General features: G+C 36.3%; 1 protein-coding gene across 1 annotated transcript in view; it reads right to left on the reverse strand.

Moving 5' to 3' along the window:
- b3galt1 (beta-1,3-galactosyltransferase 1) overlaps positions 1 to 13,278 on the reverse strand; it is a 49,415-nt gene extending 36,137 nt beyond the window's left edge. Inside the window, exon 1 of the mRNA XM_023337235.1 lies at positions 13,200 to 13,278. The gene's annotated coding sequence lies outside the window, so the exon portion shown is untranslated. The remainder of the gene's footprint in view (positions 1 to 13,199) is intronic.
- Positions 13,279 to 14,860: the final 1,582 nt, after the last annotated feature.

Raw genomic sequence — 14,860 nt, forward strand, 5'->3', positions numbered from 1 at the left:
CAAAACTGAAATATGCAAAACGCTGCTAATTTATATTGGTCTCTTTAATGGTACAAAATTAAATATATACATAAATAACTAAAATGTGTTCACAGAAATAAATCTGTAATTTAATTATAAATAAATTATATTTTGTTTACAAAATAAATTAACTTAATAAATAAAGATTTGCTCACAAAAAAATAAACATTACCTCTTTTAGGATAAAAAAAAGAAGATTGCACTTTAATCACTTTACATTGAACATTTGATTTGATTTGAACCCAAGACTTATTATGAGGTGCCTGCTGATTTTTTAAAGATATTTTGAAAAGCTTCACGTACCCCCTGCAGTACCTCCACGTACCCCCAGGGGTACGCGTACCCCCATTTGAGAACCACTGGTCTATAGTATAACCATCGCGTGTACACAAAACCTTGAAACTGCTCTTTACTGGGACCAATCTCCATATATGTGGCACCCGGCAGTCTGCAATCTCAGCACATTGCACATATGACCCAAATCATATGACCTTCATAATAATTCGAAGATAAGTCCAATTCTTGATCAGGGAGCACCAATGTCAGGAGCCTCACAAAAGAAAGACAGAACACAAACTCGCTGAACAAATTGAACTCATGGTGGTCTAATACCAGAATGTAAGTATCATAAAACATTATTTACGTAAATGAAATCTTCTGGGATATATTGCTAAAACCAAGAAATACACTCAGATCTGATGTGCAGTCAGATACCACAAGAGTCTCCATGCTTATGGGTCTCTAAGACCAGACCTCAAGAGTCCATGTCCTGCAACTTTTGGATACATCTCTGCTCCAGCATGACTAAATCAAATGTCTCAATTACCTCCCAATGTCTACCAGTTCTACAGAGGCCAGGTAATGAGTTGTTTTATTTTGATGCAGGTGTGATTGTGCAGGGATTCATTGATAAACTGCAGGATGCCAGCTCTTCAGGACTGTAGCTGGAGATTCCTGATCTAGACAATGCAAAGAAAAATAGATTTTCTTTTTAAGTAGTTTCATAACATCTCTTTCATCTATCTCTGCTGCGTCTGACTTCATTTCAGTTCTACTGAAAACGACTAATTTTGAGTGTCCAGTCAGTGCCAGCATTTACACCGAAGAGTTTTTTTTAGTGAAATCTGGTAGGGCCTCCCTAATAGAAAGTAAAAATAAGAGATGTTTGAGTTTTTGAGTGGTCGATCATCGGTCTGGGCTTCGGACTAAAATTGCAGTGAAAAGCTCTTTTGGATGTGCATTTATAATGGTTTCCATGTTCACATCTCATCATTTTTGGAGATGTGACCTTTTGCATGTATGCATGATGACTACAGGAAGAGCAGGTTGTGAGGTTAATCTTTAATGTTTTTTATACACTAGTCTTTCATGAGCTGCATATGGGTCTGTCCTGTTAAATATGTGGAAATATGAGTTCACTTTAAAATAGTGGTGTGATTAACAGATTTTCTTGTATAAAGGCATACATATTTGCAAAAGTCTGAGACATGCATAGCCTCTTTCTGCATGTGATTTTAATATTTTTTTCAAGACAGAAAACATTATTCCCAATTTTACTTTTTTGCAGCTCTACAAATTTGATATGTTACTGTTTGCTTGCAACAGTCTTAATCTATAGATCATAAATATCTTTTTCATTTGTTATCTCTGCTATTTCTAATTGTGACATCTCTCATAACTCCATCATTATCATATGATGTATTTTTGACAAGTGCTGGTTTGATCAAATAAAATTGCTGTGAGAAGAATAATTACTGGAGCTATGCAAAAGCAAGTGTTCCTTGACTCACTTGCAGAAATATTTCTCTTTAAGTCAAAGTGCAGTAGGGTTTTTTCAGTTATTAAAGACACAGATCATTAATGCGTACAATAGTTATGCTACAATAAGGAATAGATATTTTAAACCAAGAAGGAATTGGTGTGCTTTGCAGAACTATTCCGACTGCGACACCTTTCCACATAACGAACATAAACCTGAATGTATTTTATTGGAATTTTAACTGATGGCCAGCACCACGTAGTACATAACTGTGAAGTGGAAGGCAAATGATGAATTGTTTTTAAATATTTTTACAAATAAAAATTGGAGTGCTTGATTTGCATTCATATTCAGCCCTTTTATCCGTACTTTGTGGAACCACATTTTGCTGGATCTGCAGCTGTTAGCCTTTCAATGTATGTTTTGCACATCTACATAAAGACTTCATTTTCTTTCTACTTTCCCAGTAGTGTGTGCTGCGGCTTTGTGTTGGACTATCTCTTAAAACTGAGTAAAATAAATTGAAGTGTGTAACTGTGGTGTGAAAAAAATAATGTGAACATTTTTCATAGGCATAGATAATTTTGCAATGCATATTAACAGGTGCAACATAAGAGGTTGGATAAAGATTTACCTTTGACGGGTGATACTAATTGGTTGTGATTATAATCAACACGACGCATCATATTGTTTTGAGATAATGATCTAGGTTAATTTTATCAGTCTCTTTCACATAAAAAATATAGAAATAAATAAATACATTTTATTAAAAAAGAGGATCATTTAATGCTAGCTTTGGACAAAACGTTTGGCTCTTTTCCTCTTTAATCTTGCCCGGGATCGGTGAGTGACGTTCTCCGTGAGCGACCTGCAGCGACCGCGTGCTGCTAAAACGAAACAACAACAAAGCGTGTTGACGTCACAGATCACAGAGTTTAATCTCATACAAAACAATCAACAACAAAGCTGCAGAGGAACAGAGACATGCATTTTTCTCATCAAAATAAAGACACACAAGGGGAAGACAGACGAACACAGAGACAGACAAAGGCGCCCACGTGGAGAAAAGATGAAAAAACTCTGCCACTCTCCGGTGCTGACCTGAAATTTTAACCAAAGAGGCGTTTCCCCATTTAATATATGCAAAGAAGGCATTCCGTTGTCCGACCAATCAGAGCCCTGTCTCGGCCCCCCAGAGAACCCCGGAAACTCCCCTTCCCACAGCTCAGCTTCCAAGGTGATCTGCTTTTTGTCCAAGCGAAAGGGGGGGCCACTCCGTGTCCCTCTCCGCCTGATACGGGAGAGGCGCCAAGAAGTCTCCAACCCCTTTCGGACTGTAAATTTTATTGCTGTGTCTGTCAAAAGGGGGAGGAAAACAGGCCCTGCTTTGTCTGCTTTCCGCATCTCAGACGAGACCTGTTCCAAATAGAAGTATTGTATATAACTGTTACACATGTCGTATATTGGCTATATTAAACACCAAAAAATAATCATTTTTCTTAACAATTTCTTCGCTGTCTACATAAGCCGTATAGATAAGCCCCAATAAAGCATGTGGCCTGTTAATAAAAAATGAGAAATTTGTCTGAATGGCTAAATTGCATCTCTTAATGAACTGACTAATGAAGCCATTGATGTCTCAACCTCATATGTAACAATTACTTGAGACTGTTTTAGGGTGATTTTAAATAAGAGAACATATGTTCTTATGAACTTATGAGCCTGCGTAGGCTCATAAGTGTGTAGCCTGTGTAGGCTACCGGTAGCAACATAATGGTCATTTCCTCCACGAGAAAACACTGATTTCTTCTCATGATCATTTTTTTTCAAAAGAAGTCTTTTGTAAACATGTGCAGACAATTAGATTCATTATTTCATACCATCCATTCTTCCATCAACACAAAATGATTTGTGATTAACTCAGACACATTCATAACTGCATATTACAATATCTCTCTCTCATGCACATTAATTAAAACTCAAATTTAATGGTGCGGAAACTAAAAGGTTCATTGGCATCAAGTGTATTCATGTTGGAAAAGCTTTCAAGTAATAGCATGCCAAAAAAATGGTGAGGTAATGCAGAGAATGCTGTGACAGAGGAATGCACATACATATAAATAAACTCAACCTTGATATATTGCTAGGCATCAAATTGCTTCCCACCTGTGCACAAAAGATGCTTTACCGGGGAACAGAAACTGAAGAAAGGTATTTCAGAATACATCTTAAAAGTCAGCTTGATCCCTTTAAGGCCACTTTGTACAGCTACAATACCACTAGATGTATTTTTTAAAATGTTCTTTACTACCAGAAAACAATTTCTTAACTCACAACACAAAAAAAAAAACATCCAGAATTGTTGAAATGTTAATGAATGTCTCAGCTTTGTCCGTAGTCCAAATACTGTTAAAAGATTATGAATTTCCACTGGGACAACCCAAGTCTGCCGTTGATGTTGAAAGATTCTAGATACAATAAACCACATAGTGAATAAGAGAATGCCAGCTTAGGTTGCATTTCTTTTCATTTGGAATGGAGATAAAGCTCATAAAATAAAATTGAGATTTAATGTGAATGTTTGGGGGTACTCCTCCCTATTTTTGTTTATTTATTTCAATAACACCCAGGGCAAAATGGTTTGAATTTTGAAAAAAATATAGCTGTTTGCGTTACACAAATTGTGTGGGGAACATACCATCTGCTGAAAACTGGAGGCACTTTTGGTGCAAAGAAAGAAAAATGAAAAAAGCAAGGTCCTCAGGGATGTCTCAGAAGCCAGAATTAAAAATGAATAATAAAATGAACTCAATAGTTATTAAAATCCTGCTGTCGCTTTTTGAAAAAGCAGTACACAAATCTTACCACAGTAAACATTACAACAGATATTGCTTCACATACAGACGTTAATAAACAGAATTCTGATTCATTTACCGGTGTCCCATTTGGGTTTTGTGGTAACGGTGAGACAAAAAGACTTTGAGGAGTTTGTTTGAGTAGGGAGAGGGAAGGGGTGAGTGACTATTGCTAAGGAAAATGATTATTTAATGCTAAAATACACTTAATCTTACGACATGTGTAAAGGGATAGCCAACACTTTATTTGGAACAGTTTTCTGTGGAGCATGGGGGAAGCAGTGCCTTTTCTTCCCCATTGACACAACAGAGCAATAAATTTGCATTCCAATGGGAGTGGGGGCTACGCAGGTGTCTGTGAAATCTCATCTTAGGACGTTTGGCGCCAGGGATCTTCCGTATCAGGCAGAGATGACCACGGGGTAGTCCGCCCTCTGCTTAGATAAAAAACAGACACGTTTGCTATAAATCAGGAAGTCCCAACTTTCTTTGGGGGCCTGAGGGAGTTCTAATTGGTCGAAGAGCAGAACGCCTTCTTTGCATATATTAAATAGGGAAACACCCTTTTGGTTTATAGTTTCAGGTCATCACCGGAGAGGGAAGAGTTTTTTTTTCATCTTTTCTCCACGTGGGCGCCTTTGTCTGTCTTATGTGTTTTCGTGTTGTCTGTTTCATGTTGTCTGTATAAAATGTATATCTCTGTACCTCTGCAGCTCTGTTAACGGATTCATGCGGTGCTTAGTATGAATTAAACTATGTGATCTGTGACGTCATTGTGCCTGCCGTTTCCTTGCCAGCTGTGACGAGATCCGCTCGCGACCCGGCTAACAGGAGGAAGGAGAGCCATGCTTTTTCCAAAAATTTAAGCTAACTTAATAACTTTCCTTCTTAACACTATACAGCTCAAAATAAAAACCCTTTTTTGGTTAAATTAGTTTAGTTTTTCTTTTCTTCTTTTTTTCTAATGTAATTACAAGTTAATCAACGAAACATATGTGTATCACTACACATTTTATAATCTGACAGAATGAATGAATCAGTTAAATAGATGACTTTACTATTTGTGACAATCGGAAGTATCACCTACTGATTTAAAAAACACCTCTACTGGAAATATCCATCTATCATCCAACGAGCAAGATGGAGGGACAAGAGAGTATCTCCAGCAGCCCATTAGACAGATCCACTCTACAACTCCAGCATCCAAACAACCATTAACCACCCTCTCAGTGTATTATTACAACTTTAGCACAAATAATATAAAACACTGTATTTCATATTTGTTAAATCTAAATATAAATGGAACTAGTTTACAATTTCAACAAGGTATAAAAGAAAGCAAAAAAGTGACAGGAACAAAATAGGTGTTGTGTTGTAACTTCTCTTTTTCTTAACTTGAAGGTCACATCCTATATAGAATTTGTCCACAGTGATTTTTTTTCCACAGCAATAAAATATACTTTTGCTGGAGAGTCACTGGGGAAATCAAGTCACACTGCAAAAGGACCCTGTTCACAATCATTCTTCAAGTAAGGCACCTTTAAACCACTCATGGAATGGACTTGTTACTAAATACTTTACTGCAAAACACAGCTTCACTATTTGTCACAGAGAAACAGATAAAACTGTAGGAAATTGTAAAATGTATTCATTTAATCCTGCATAAATGTCATAATTGTTGGTTACATGCTCATTTTACTTGGAGTGTCAATTTCAATCTCATGATTCTCATGTAAAAGCTGGAGGATTGTGCTGTTTGTGGCAAGACTACAACAAATAATAGAAAAAATATATATAAAAAAGGCCAATAAGGAGTATATTTAATCCAAACAAATATAAATCAAATATCAACAACGATAAAAGGAAACTCTTTGTGTGCTTAAGAGTTCACCTAAAAGATGCAGACCAAAGTAAAAAGCAATTACAGTAGCAGTGTAAGAGCATCTGAATTATTAAAGAGAGGAATGCAGACATTAAGACACAATAACAAATCAATGAAAAACAGGAGAATGCCATGGTGATTATGGGTTAAATATGGAAAGAATCACTTAGCGGACAGAGTTAAACACTGATAGTTTGGCAACAAAATACAGATCTAAATGTATAAATAAAAGAAGCAGCCAGTTCCATAAATATGGAATATAAGTGGGTGCTCAGAGCAGGAGGTAAGCTGGATACCATAAACACTTGGCATCCTCAAATCAGAGGAAAAGTAAAGTCATCCCCCATAATTTTAGGTGAACGACATGTAAAAGCCTTTTTCACTACCTCTGGGAATAATTATGACATAAAACTCACATTAACAAGGTTTCACCTGGTTTTCATATAAAAACAGAAAACAATAACAAGGTTTGTAGAATAGACAGACTGCACTTTAGCATGTTTTTAATTTTCTTCTTTTTTAGATCACATTTTGTTTTCAATGCAAGTGCTGGAAGGCAGTGGACTGGACAACAGAAATGGAACCTAAACCCTCCTAAAGTAAAGGTAAGATGTTTCTGATAGGTCAGAGGCCTTCTTTCTTTTAATTGTGAATAGCTCTATTCTAATATTTATGAAAATTCCCCACCACCCTTTTACTCCTCTGATTTCTCTACCATGTTTTTGTTGTTCTGTCCAAATCTCAGGTGCCAAGTTTTATTGCACAAGGCAGAAATGGGGATTATTATGTTTTCTTTATCCCTAAAAAATCTATTAGGATAAGAATTTTCCATCATTACTTGATGTCTGCAAGCTCCAAAAATTATATAAGAACTGGATTAATTAGTTTTTCATTTCAAACTATTTTCCATCTGCTGGGCACGCTTGAGCTGATTCAATTCTACTTTGTTTCAGGATGTATTATAAAGCAGTTACCATGTTCAGGTTTAGCTGCTCCTTCAACTGATGTTTTAAAGTTGCCAAGTAGATACAGGCTGAGTTAAAAATATTGATATAAAAATTTTATTTCCATGTCAAGCATCCCTAGCAAAAGATATCATTCAGTCAATATTTATATACAGGGTAATCATTTATTAAGTTAATAAAATGTGATGTATTTCATACCTGCTAACAACACTTTCATTGAGTAGTGTTTTCTATCAAATCTACCTAGAGAAAATTAATTAAAATCTTCTTCAAGTAGTTGTAATGGCAGATTCTAATCAAAGAAAATAGAAAACAATCACAAGGTTAAGCTAGAATCACAGCAAATAAAAGGAATATCTCCAGGTTGTACCTTATACACTGTAGTAGCCCTTAAACTCAATAAACCTTCTTTTATGACCTATGACTCTTGCAGTTTTGTACCTTCCAATACTTCCAATACAATAATGTGAAAACCGACATATGTAACGAAGGTGTGCTCATAATTAGACTAAAGTCTTTAATGACCCCAATCTATGCTGGATACACTGGGACGTATCCAGTCAAGCCTTTCAAACAAGAACTCAATCAGCTTAATCATGTTTAATCCAGATGTAACCTACACAATAATCTGCAACCAAACAGTCAGAAAGAAAGCTATTTTCCAACAAAATAAATTTACTAACAAAAAACTGAAAAATAAATCACAACCAATAGAATATCAAGTTGATCAAGAGATCGGTTTAGTGCAAACAGCCTATTTCTACTGTGACCTCTGAGTCTCTAATAATGCATTGCTTGACTTTGTCTCAATCTTATTAGCCAGCAGCTTGCTATCTGATAATCAATAAAATAAGTACAAAACATGCCTCTGATAACCAATCATGCTGCCCTAACACTTAGTGCTGCTATAACAAATAAAAAAATGTATAGAAATTTGTGATAAAAGTCTACATAACATAGCACAATGCATATAAAACATCAATTACAGAGATATGTTGTTGTTTAATTGGGGTTCTTGTAATATAACCGGCTGCCTCTGCTATTTATGTGTTGCATCTTAAAAGGCTAATATTTTGAAAAGATACTTTCTTATTACAAAAGACAAAACAAAACACATTCATATTAAATTCAATAAAATATATCAGTCCTCAAACCTCTACATTAAAATTCAACATTTCATGATTTCAACAACTTATATATTTTTGGACTCTTAAGCTCCACATGTGGACAAAATAATGATGCCTGATTGAACAGTAGCAGGGCCTTACATGAAGTTATGAACTTTTTCTCAATATGAACATGAGAACATGATATGGAAGAACTGAGGCTAGAAATATCTTGGAGCTAAATCCAGAGTGAATTTGATGATATTCCACCTTACCTGTAAAAGACTTAGGCAGTGTAGAGTAGACCGGTTTAAATACAATCCAGAGATATTTCTGTTTCTATTTTACACAAACCTGTTCAACATAATGGGGGAAACTGCGTTATATAATAAATATCTCACCAAGTATCACAAAATAAATATCAAACCCCTAAAGCTGTCAAAAGCAGTTATTCAGAATTTATATATATGACTCATATCATTCTCATGAGCAGCCCATATGAGGACTTGAGTCAGTTTCATTTGTATTCTCAGAGGGAATTACAGGGTGCAGGAGTATTACAAAAAGCCTAGTTATGTCATGTCCAATGTGAATTGCTCTGCAATTTCTGCATGCACCTCACAATTGTTTAAAAAGTATCTCAGATTGAGATTTTACTGACAACATAATAGTTTTCTTCTTTACTATCAAATACTGAAAGTATTATATAAATTGTGATATGATTGAGAAGTTCATTTGTTTCTTTAACTCTCTGTTAATGATTAGAAAGGTCTCCCAAAAAGGAAACTTTTTTGTTACCTGTTAAAGAAGTCCATGACGTCTTATGCTGAACATGCTCATAGGTTTATTTTCCTCTTATGCATAGCAAATGTTTCTGTAACCAAAGTGCTGCTGTTGTTGGCTATACCTTTTAAATTAAAATGGATATTTTTTTTAGTGTACTCCAATCCTAAATATATCAGTCTTATAAATCTGTTTAGCTGACAAAAGGGAAAAATCCTTCTAGTAGGGAAATTGCGATAATATTGGGACTTTTATTTTACAGTAAAAGAAGATGCGACAAAATGTTTTAGAATATAAAGCCCACCTGTTCTTGAAAGGTAGAGATACTGACTGCTAGTATGATGGTATCTGCTGACTTATGTTTTATTTTCCATTTACGGGTTTAATATTGCTGTTGTTTTCAATAACTTAATGTTTTTCTTCCATTTTTTTTTCCAACAGCTGGAATCAAAAGCCTGGGGGGTTTAGGATTGTTTATATCCCCTTTCTTTCCTCTGATCCCCTAGATATGTGTGGATGATTGCTGTGCTTAATCAATCTGGCCCTGTTGTGATTTCTTCAGTTTAAAAGGGAGTTTATTATCTTCACTGTGTATGACTTCCCTTCTCCCCTCGCAAATGTTAATTTCCCAAATGTTCAAATCTAATTGGCAAATTTGTAATTCAAATTTAATTTTCTGAGTTTGGTTAGATTGCATTTGGACTCAATTGATCTGTATTGGTTTAAAACAAATTAGACTAGATTGAACAAATGTTCTGTTTTATTCTATTTATCTTTCTTGCAAATGGGCCTTAGGGAATTTGTTTCTGTCAAAACTGCCACAGTATCAATAAACAAAATGTACCTATTTTAAGGATTTTCATTTGAGGGAGGCACTGAAATCTAAAATTCACAATAAGGATGTGAATTTTATTTGAACTGGAAGCTTAATAAACTACAAAGACGTAATACAGTCCTAGAGTCAAATGGGGAACAATAGGTTACTAGAAATGTGTAACTTACTATCAGTAAAAACTGTTTTATCAAATGCTGGGAACAGGAGCTGCTTGCACAGTTATACTTATTGTGAAATATGCTGCAAACCTTCACATTGTGTGCGTGCAAGGGTTTTCTCTGAATAAATTCTAATGTGTGTTATTTGCCTTTATTGCAATTATACAGCTGCTGACTTGAACCTTGCAAAAGAGGTATCTGATCTTAGTGGGACTAATCTGGTTAAATAAAGCTTTATTTTAGGGAGAGTTGACTTTTTTACAGCATTTATTGAGGATTTGTTCTAGCTAATACCCACCACAATGTTGATAAACTGCTGCAATGCCAACCAAAAACTTAAAACACCCACAGTTTTACCAGCAGCTGTACGAACAAATTAGCATCACACTAAAACAAAGATCTTTAGTTGTCCTTACCTTTAATTACATACACCTGAAAACAAATATTTGTATGCACTTAATTTAAAATGCATGACTTTTTGCTCACTGTCTGGCAATAAATCAGATCACACCTTTTCGTATTTTATGTTTTTAAGAGTATGTATACATTGGTGGAATTGCCTGTTATACAGCATGGCTTTATTTTAATGTTGTGGGTGTCCTTCCACAAGCTTTACACAATAATCTGCATCAATTTTGGACCATTGCTCCTGATAGGATGGCTGTATCTGAGTTAGGTTTAGTAGGCAGATCTGACAAACAAATTTTCCAACAGACTGAGATCAGAGCTTTATTAGCAAAAATCCAAAACATCAACTTTGTTGTCCATAAACAACATGGTTACTAATATGGCAGGATAACTAAGTCAGTGTGCATTTGGAGGACCTGTCTTTGCTTAAGCTTTAACTTTCTGACTGAAGTCTAAAGATGTTGCTTCAATATTTCCATATGCTGCCACCCACATTCCTCACAGTTTGGCTGATATTCCAAGCTTGAAAGAGTCTCCCTTTTTAACAAATATTTCCAAAAATTAAGGTCTTTGTTCCTGAGTGTGTTTGAAAAGTGTAATCTGGGTTTTTATGTTACGTTTGGATTAATAACCTCTTTAATAACCTCTTTATTAATAACCCCGGTCGGACAGGACTCTCTTCCCTGTAGATTTTCACAAGGTCCTTTGCTGTTAATCAAGAGCCATTGTGCACAAAACACGGTAATATCTGTCCCAAGTATTAAAGTAGAATGCAATTGGACTTATTTTGTTTCTTGAAACATTTCATCTCCCCTTCAAAAAGCATTGTCATTTTTGAATGTGGTTGGAAACAAAAATCAGCCAAGGATCCCACAGCAAATAGAAAGGTAATAGATATTTCCTTTATTTTTTAAACGCCATCACCAACTATGCATGTCTGCTATTAAAAGGCATGCAGTCAAATCCCATCTGCTTTTGTCTGTCATTCATTTATGTATATTATTATCTAAAATAGCATATGCTAAGAGGTAGCATTAGGCATTTCAAAATTAAACAAACAATGATCATTAATTTATCCTTTCAGATTAGGGTACTAAAGTCCAAGTGATCTCTTCTCCTCGCCAGTTGCCTCATAAATATTCCAACAATATTTATTCGGAATGAATTTCAATACACTGACATAAATTGCAGACTGTAAGCCCAGTGCAACAAGGCAGACAACACTGACTAAGCAAAGATGTAGTACTTTAAATCGGGGATTAAGGCTTTACACACAGTAGACGTGGAGAAAAGTGATTAGTGAGAGCACACACAAGAAGCACACAGTAACACACATAATCACTGTGTCATGGTGTGAACAAGGGGTTTAGCAACAAAAATACACCCTCACCTGTGGTCAGCATGTAAAGAAAAGTTCCCACACAGCTAAGTGTTAAACATACTTTTTTCTTCTTGTAGTTGTCTTACTGTTTTGAATAGTATTTATTTCACAAATGATAGCCTACATTTTCCCATTAAAATAGTAGTGATAGTCCCACATTGGGATGACAGAACAAAGCTTTTCTGAAAGTATAGAAAAATACTTTCAAGACTTTCTGTTTTGATGAAGAAAGTCTAAAATAATTTCTACAGGTCATTGCATAGGTAAGACAGGTGCAAATCTAAATTTAGTCAAATATTCCGAAACATCTTTTAGATATTCAAAGTTAGAGCATTACATATTTTTTTTAAATCACAGATTTTTTAAAATCAAGAGGTGTTTTCCACTGCCTAAAATAATTTAAAATTAAAGAAATATGTTGCCCTTATCTCTACAGTATTACTTTAAACTTAGCAGAGGCTGTCCACTAACACACTCAACTACACTGATTACATTCAGTGGGAGCAATGACAAGCTTAAATAAAATGAGAAAGTTTTAAGTTTGTATGTTTTAGAGATCAAGCGGAATAAAAAAAAAAAAAACATCTAGATGTCCTGACTGTTCTGGGATGTTTTTCAAAGTTTGACATTAAACACCATGCAGCTCCTGTTCCTCATCGCCCAGCTGGACAACCTCCGCAGTTCTAACGCGGAGCGCAGAGGTGGCAGCCCTGCCAAATAGGACAGAGATCAGTGTGTGCTCACAGGGGATTGAGTCTAAGTAGCTGCGTCGCTAAATACCCAAATGGGTATGACCCTAACGCACATAAGCAGAGATCAAAAGCGCCACATAGGAGGAGACGCCCGAAATACCTCGGCTGAGCGCACAGAGACCAGGAAGGACACATAAGTAGAGGATAGATGGATCCCCCACACTGCAGGATTCTTTGAAAAAGTAGGAACATCCCGACTCACTGCGTTTCACAACCGTACAGAAAAAGCTCAACCTGCGCATGCACGCGCCATAGCAGATGGGAAATAAAAATAGCCATCCTTGCTGCCCCTACCTCATTCTGCGTCCTCATCCTACTCTCACTCGTGGTGCCGCCGATACGCTTCTGTTCTGCCTCAGCATCCCAGAGCTCGAGGAGGTGGGGGGGGGGGGGGGGGGGGGGGCAGAATCATGACGGTGATGCAATGAGGCTGACGCGCCGCTCAACGAGGAGGAGCCGACCAATCAGAGTGTAATCCGATAAATTCCTCACCAATCCACTCAATTGGAGAAAGTGAAGGCTGTGCTTGACCGCAGTCGGTAGTAGCAAGGTAGATTGAGGCTGTGGGAGAATTTTTTAGTCAGCCGCCCGTGCGACTGTTTTCATTCCCCACGTCTGCGCTGCAGATGTTACAGCTCCAGTAAAACAACATATTGTGTGACCTGAGGTATTTGATTATAGTCATAGCTGATAAAGAGTAACGATACTAAATAACATCAGCAACAATAATAATAATAAATCAGTAAAATGAAATTAGTGGTGATAAGCAAATAAATAAATACATAAATCCATCCATTTTCTAACACCCTTGTCCCTAGTGGGGTCGGGAGGGGTCCAGGTGCCTCCAGCTAAGGTTCCGGGCGAGAGGCGGGGTACATCCTGGACATCCTGGACAGTCTGTCGCATGAATACATAGATAAATAGGTTAATTTGATTTTACTTTTATCAACAAGCCCAAGGGAATAATCATCTAACATCTTTGGTACATGCAGGACAACAGTTACCAAAGAAGTTGAACTACATCTAAGCTTACTTTATATGTCTAGCATTGAGGGTAGCCTACTTACTGCTGTATTTTTGCAACGAGATTCTATCTCTATTTTGTTGAATACAACACTGACTATCTCAGTCTGGCTGTTTCTGTAGTCCTTTCTTTTCAGTCAACTGATCTGGACTTGCATCAAAAATATGCCAAACTCTTGTGTGTTGACATAATCAGACACTGCTGAATGGAAGCATGTATCTTTCACTATTTTGCTGCGCTCATTTTTTTTATTTACTCTTTTTGGGCTATTTTGTGTGTTTGGGTTTTTTGGATTTATGTGGTACATTTAAAACAATTATCCCCACCTGCTACATCTCTCTTCTGTAGCCACGTAGTTTATTACGTCTCCCATTCAAATTCCAATCAAAGAGCATTTGATATGCTCTTCATTCAGTCTTGTGACATTTTGCCTTCTGCACTTTGGTTTTGTTCCAGTGGAGAAAAATTATTGTGTCAATTCGGTTTAGTGCCTCTGGTCAGTAAGCTCGCATATGCATCATTCTTTACATCTCCACAGAACGACACAGAGGCATGACGATTTTTCATGCAGAACTGCCTGGGGCCTCAAAGATCTCCTTCATCCAGCAGGGATATCTTGTCTAGACCTTTATCCATTGATATTTTACTTTCCTCCAGAAATATATTTACAGTATTATGCACTGTACATATTGAAAGATTCAAGTCTTAACAAACTTTTAAAGAAACAAGTTTTACTAAAAGAGAAATAAATAACAAGGGCTTTACCTGTATTTTTGCTTAAGTCTAAGGTTTAAAATCAAACTGACAAAAAACAATCTTATAGATTGCATGATAACAAAGGTAATAGTCCATTCATCCATTCCATCTGTCCATCCATCTGTCCATCCACTACTATTCCCACCGGAGTGGAGGTGTGGGGTTAGATTAGATT

This window comes from Xiphophorus maculatus, chromosome 7 (assembly GCF_002775205.1).
Source record: "Xiphophorus maculatus strain JP 163 A chromosome 7, X_maculatus-5.0-male, whole genome shotgun sequence".
Classification (NCBI taxonomy): domain Eukaryota; kingdom Metazoa; phylum Chordata; class Actinopteri; order Cyprinodontiformes; family Poeciliidae; genus Xiphophorus; species Xiphophorus maculatus.